Source organism: Giraffa tippelskirchi, chromosome 10 (genome assembly GCF_054371585.1).
Source record: "Giraffa tippelskirchi isolate mGirTip1 chromosome 10, T2T-mGirTip1v1.2.pri, whole genome shotgun sequence".
Lineage (NCBI taxonomy): Eukaryota > Metazoa > Chordata > Mammalia > Artiodactyla > Giraffidae > Giraffa > Giraffa tippelskirchi.
The window spans coordinates 49,845,718-49,852,393 of NC_137284.1; the positions used below are offsets into that span (position 1 = coordinate 49,845,718).

Genomic DNA, 6,676 nt, shown 5'->3' on the forward strand with positions numbered 1-6,676 from the left:
ATTTCCAGTCATTAAAAAACATGACTATTTCTCTCAAGTACCAGTTTGCTAAACTATCTTCACCTGCATTTATTTTACTTATTGTTGACTTTAAATGTCAGATATTTACCTATGTATTTTTTAAAAATCTTCTTATTTGAGGACAGTGTCATACGTAAAAATTGCAAAGGTAGCATAGAGAGCTTCTTTATGGAGTTCAGTTCAGTTCAATTCAGTTCAGTTCAGTCACTCAGTCGTGTCCGACTCTCTGCGACCCCATGAATTGCAGCACGCCAGGCCTCTCTGTCCATCACCAACTCCCAGAGTCTACCCAAACCCATGTCCATCGAGTCGGTGATGCCATCCAACCATCTCATCCTCTGTCGTCCCCTTCTCCTTCTGCCGCCAATCCTACCCAGCATTAGGGTCTTTTCCAATGAGTCAACTCTTCGCATGAGGTCGCCAAAGTATTGGAGCTTCAGCTTCAACATCAGACCTTCCAATGAACATCCAGGATTGATCTCTTTTAGGATGGATTGATTGGATCTCCTTGCAGTCCATGGACTCTCAAGAGTCTTCTCCAACACCACAGTTCAAAAGCATCAATTCTGCGGCACTCAGCTTTCTTCACCGTCCAAATCTCACATCCATACATGACCACTGGAAAAACCATAGCCTTGACTAGATGGACTTTTGTTGGCAAAGTAATGTCTCTGCTTTTAAATATGCTATCTAGGTTGGCCATAACCTTCCTTCCAAGGAGTAAGCGTCTTTTAATTTCATGGCTGCAATCATCATCAGCAGTGATTTTGGAGCCCAAAAAAATAAAGTCTGACACTGTTTCCACTGTTTCCCCATCTATTTCCCATGAAGTGATGGGACCAGATGCCATGATCTTAGTTTTCTGAACGTTGAGCTTTAAGCCAACTTTTTCACTCTCCTCTTTCACCTTCATCAAGAGGCTCTTTAGTTCTTCTTCACTTCCTGCCATAAGGGTGGTGTCATCTGCATATCTGAGGTTATTGATATTACTCATGGCAATCTAGATTCCAGCTTGTGTTTCTTCCAGCCCAGCGTTTCTCATGATGTACTCTGCATATAAGTTAAATAAGCACGGTGACAATATACAGCCTTGACATACTCCTTTTCCTATTTGGAATCAGTCTGTTGTTCCATGTCCAGTTTGAACTGTTGCTTCCTGACCTGCATACAGGTTTTTCAAGAGACAGGTCAGATGGTCTGGTATTCCCATCTCTTTCAGAATTTTCCACAGTTTATTGTGATCCACACAGTCAAAGGCTTTGGCATAGTCAATAAAGCAGAAATAGATGTTTTTCTGGAACTCTCTTGCTTTTTCGATTATCCAGCAGATGTTGGCAATTTGATCTCTGGTTCCTCTGCCTTTTCTAAAACCAGCTTGAACATCTGGAAGTTCACGGTTCACATATTGCTGAAGCCTGGCTTGGAGAATTTTGAGCATTACTTTACTAGCATGTGAGATGAGTGCAATTGTGCGGTAGTTTGAGCATTCTTTGGCATTGCCTTTCTTTGAGATTGGAACGAAAACTGACCTCTTCCAGTCCTGTGGCCACTGCTGATTTTTCCAAATTTGCTGGCATATCGAGTGCAGCACTTTCACAGCATCACCTTTGAAGATTTGAAATAGCTCAACTGGAATTCCATCACCTCCACTAGCTTTGTTCGTAGTGATGCTTTCTAAGGCCCACTTGACTTCACATTCCAGGATGTCTGGCTCTAGGTGAGTGATCACACCATCATGATTATCTGGGTCGTGAAGATCTTTTTTGTACAGTTCTTCTGTGTATTCTTGCCACCTCTTCTTAATATCTTCTTCTTCTGTTAGATCCATACCATTTCTGTCCTTTATCGAGCCTATCTTTGCATGAAATGTTCCTTTGGTATCTCTAATTTTCTTGAAGAGATCTCTAGTCTTTCCCATTTTGTTGTTTTCCTCTATTTCTTTGCACTGATCGCTGGGGAAGGCTTTCTTATCTCTCCTTGCTATTCTTTGGAACTCTCCATTTAGATGGGAATATCTTTCCTCTTCTCCTTTGCTTTTCACTTCTCTTGTCTTCCCAGCTATCTGTAAGGCCTCCTCAGACAGCCATTTTGCTTTTTTGCATTTCTTTTCCATGGGGGTTTTCTTTATCCCTGTCTCCTGTACAATGTCACGAACCTCTGTCCATAGTTCATCAGGCACTCTGTCTATCAGATCTAGTCCCTTAAATCTATTTGTCACTTCCACTGTATACTCATAAGGGATTTGATCTTTATGGAGAATGGACCCTAAATTCATAGACTGCAGGAATGAATCATCAATGAGAGGAGATGAGATAATGATTGTCTTCAACACCCGTTTCCTCTGTTATTAACATTTTTACATCAGTGTGGTACATTGGTTACAATTAATAAAATGATACTGATACATTACTGTTACATGAAACCTGTTCAGATTTCCTTAGATTTTACCGTGATTTTTGCTGTTGTTGTTATTACAGTATCCCATTCACAGTACTATATTACAGTGAGTAGTATTGTCTCCTTAGGCTCTTAGCTGTGATAGTTTCTCACACTTAACTTTTCTTTGATGAGCTTGACATGTTTGAAGAGAGTTATCAACTATTTGATAGACTATCACTTCATCCATTTAACCCTTGACTCATCTCCTTGAAGCATAGTAGACTGCTTTTTTCATTTAGCAATGTGAATTTAAAAATTTATCTTTTCATTGATTGATAGCTTTTTTATCACTAAATAATTGTCCTTTGGTGGTGCTAAAGTTTAATTCATTCATCTTTTGAAAGACATCTTAATTGGTCAAAAAATGGATAATTATGCATAATGTTGACATAAATGCAAATTTTGTGGTGAACAGAAATTTTTAAATCAACTGTGTAAATAGCTAAAAAATCAATTTATGAATCACATGGTAAGTCTACGTTCAGCTTTGAAAGAAATTCCCAAATGTCCTTCAAAGTGACTCTGCCATATTGCACTCCAGCAGCAATAAAATAATTTATTACTCTGGATCCTTGTGAGTAATTGGTACTGTTAGGTTTTGAATTTTAGCCATTCTAATAAGTACCTAATGAGATCTCATTGTGGTTTATTTTTCCAATACCCTGTGACAAATGAGGTTGAGTATCATCTCGTATGCTTATTTGCCATGGTATAAACCTTTGGTGAGGTGTCTGTTCAGTAATTGTCTCATTTTCAAATTTCCTTTGCTTTTTCATTGCTGACTTGAAAAAAATATTTTTATGTTTTGTATCATCATGCTTTATCACATATGTATTTTGCAAATAATTTCAGTCCAGTTGCTTATTTTTTCATCCACTTGTCTCTTTTTCAGTGTAGAAAATTCAGAAGAATTTCATTTTGATAAATAATTTACAAATTCCTTCTGTCATTAATAGTGCTTTAGTGTTTTTTTATAACATTAATTACCCAACCCAAAGTCTCAAATATTTTCTGATGTTTCCTCTAGAAGTTTTATATTTTTGCATTTTATATTTACTTGAATGATCCATTTTCAGTTAATTTTTGTGAAAGGTATAAGGAATGCATCTAGGTCCATTTATATATTCTTTTGCAGATGAAATTCCAATTGTCTTAGCACTATGTTTTGAAATATCATTCTTTAATTACTTGATTTTGCACATTCGTCACATATCAGTTTAATCGTGTGATTCTATTTCCAGGCTCTCTGTTCTGTTCCATAGATTTTTGTTACTATTTTTTTTTTTATCTCAAATATAATGTTTATTTGATTTTCCACAGAAAATCTCTGTCTATGGCAATTTATATTGATTTTCCATTCACAAGACATCAAATTTTCTTTTTAAATATATTTAAGTAAAAGTAACTCAATTTAAAGAAAAACAAGAAACCCTGAAGTAATGCAGAGGTGGGACACAAATGAGGTAAAACATTGCAAAGGTGATTCACCAAGGACTAAAGATGGGGAAACAATGCCCTAGGCAAAATATCCTCATTCTTGAGGGTCCGTAGGTGTGCTTCCAATGGTTCACGTGTAAGATTCTTCAGGCCTTTGAGAATTCACTGATGTGACAGAATCAAATCACATGTTAACAAGATCCTGCTACCTCTTGTGAAGGAGGACCACATGCCACACAGTGTACCACAAAAGCTGGGATCAAAAACCGAAGCCAAAGTAAATTCTGGAAACTTTAAAAAAAACAATAAAAGCTTTATAAAGCAAGATACATCCTAGTATTGAACTGCTCCCAGACCAAAAAATAATAAAAAGGGATGCATTCAGCCAGCGGCTGTATGTAACAAGCAAAGTATCAGCAAAGTCTAATTATCCAACTTTTATCATTCCAACTACAGTGTAAAGAGATGTCACAGCCACTTGGGGGAATGTACAACTTTTGCAGCCTTCACACCAAGGCAGAAAGCCACACGACTCTGTGAGACAAGCCTGTGAGGTACCCTTTTCTGAAGGAAATGGCTGAGTCTCTTTGCCAAAATAATATTCCAGTATCACATATCCTAGTACTACTTACAAACCAAAGAAGAGAGAATAATGCATTATATAACATATCCCTTGAAACAGGGAAAGGAGGATCATTCTGTGGGAATAGCATCTTTGGACTCTGCGTCAGTCTGTTCCACTGTGGCTTCTGCAGCAGCTGTGACTGTCAAGGTGCTTTCTGACTCTGCTGACATGGCTTCCACTTCGATTCCAGCCTCAGCAGCTTCACCTCCAGCTTCTGCTTCAGTGTTGCCCTTCTCAGGTGCCGTTCTGCAGGGTGTCTCTGCTTCGGGGTGGGGACCACTAGTGGCGTCAGCTGTGTCCACAGGGTCTTCCTGTTTGGCCAGCATTTCGCCACTTTCTGGAGCAGGTGCTTCTTCTCCATCTACTGCCCTCACTGCTGCCGTAATCACCTCAGCTAAGACCTGGGCCACTACCTCCTCAGGTGTATCCTCACCTCCTAAATTCTCATCTCCTTCTATTTCTGCATCACCAGCTTCATTGGTGAAAGGGTCTTCACCCTTGAGGTATTTTTCCAGCATCTTCACTATATGTCTGTTGTTCAAAACACTCTTAGCCCCATGGAGACTTGTTTTCTTGAACCGTTCAGCAGCCAACCGGCGGTTGTGATTGTGGTTGACAGAGTGCAGGTGCCGCTGGAGGAGCTGGGGCTGCGCCGGGATCAGCATGTCACAAGCCAGGCAGTGAGCAGCCTCTATTTTCTTGAAGAAGTGCTCCTGGCCAATCCCTTTGAAGGATCTGGTTTTGGTTTTGTACTTTCCTTCTCCATCAGTTCCTGACGCCGCTTCTCAATTTTCTTATTCCTGTTTATAATGTATTCCTGGAGGAATTCCACCGTCTTGTCAGGCAGCTTGGTACTTATAAAGCGCAGTGTCTCTTTGTGAAACTTGCTTTGCAAATGCTCCTGGATTTCTTCATCTTCAAAGCTACGGAACTTGCACACGGAACAGGCAAACTGAATCCTGTCAGCTGCTCGGTCCTGCATCCTGTCTCTCCTCCTCTGCTTTTCCCTTCTCTTCTTCACTTCATCGTCCTCGTCGTCCTTCTCTCCTCTCTGCCTCCCGGGGTCAAAGAATTCGTCCTCACCCCTGAATTCTTCATCTCCTGACCTGAAGTCACCAGCTCCGTCATCGTTTTCAGAAAAATCTCCTTTGCTGTCAGCTCGAGCTTGTTTGGTGTCAGGCTTGTCGTAAATCTGCAGCTGCTTCCGTTTCCTACCCAAGTTTTCTGGGCCACAGCGATTGAACCCTCTCCAACGAGGCTGATCTCTTATCCGGGTCTGTGACCGGCCACATCCATATGGCACAGAGTTGTCATAACCACCTGCCCCCTGCATGCCCATCATGCCAAAGTCATGGGCCATGGACTGGGAGAAGAGGGAAGGCGGGGGCCTGCTGGGGGAGGGGCCTCCAAGGCCCCGCCCACCTACATAGTTCATCTCTGTCCACGGAGTAGAAAGAGGCTCAGAGGAGGCTGCAGGTGGCATGAAGGGATCACCGCGCATAAACGTGCTGGGGTTGCTCCGGTCCTGGAAGCGGCCCTGGCTGCGGCCCCACAGGAAGCCATCGAGGGAGCCCCGGTCACGGGTTGGGTCCCGGCAGTCACTGTACTGACCACCAAAGCCACCGTTGCGGTCAGGCCCCAGGTCAAAGCCATAGTCGTAGCTGTAGCTGGGGCGGTAGGGATTGTGCTCAGGCAGGCAAGGCCTGGAATCATAGGATTCAAATGACTGGAAGCTAAAGGAGCTTGCCAACTGGCCACACCAGTTCCATATGTACCCTGGGTGTTGGTAGGTCCAGCACTCCATGCCCCATAACCTCCATAGCCCTGATCCATGTCTTCTGTCACTATTCTTTCATGGTGACTTTTCTGTGCTCACTACTGTAGTTTTATAGAAAGTCTAAAACTAGGGTATACAACTCTGTTGTTGTTCACTGGTTTGTTGGCTGATCTAGGACATTTGTTGTTTCATGTACATTTTTAGAATTAGTTTGTATCTACAAAATAGCTGGTTAGGATTTTATTTTAAATTGCTTTCAATCTTTAGATTAAGTTGACAAGAGTTGAATCTCCCATTTCATGAGCCTATATTACTGCCTTCCCTTTGATTTAGATATCATTTGAGTTCTTAGTTAAAACTTTGCAATTTTATGCAAA

At 41.4% G+C, this 6,676-nt stretch overlaps 1 pseudogene; it reads right to left on the reverse strand.

Moving 5' to 3' along the window:
* Positions 1-4,590: 4,590 nt before the first annotated feature.
* LOC145522452 (A-kinase anchor protein 8 pseudogene) lies at positions 4,591-6,326 on the reverse strand (annotated as a pseudogene).
* Between the last annotated feature and the right edge of the window lie 350 nt (positions 6,327-6,676).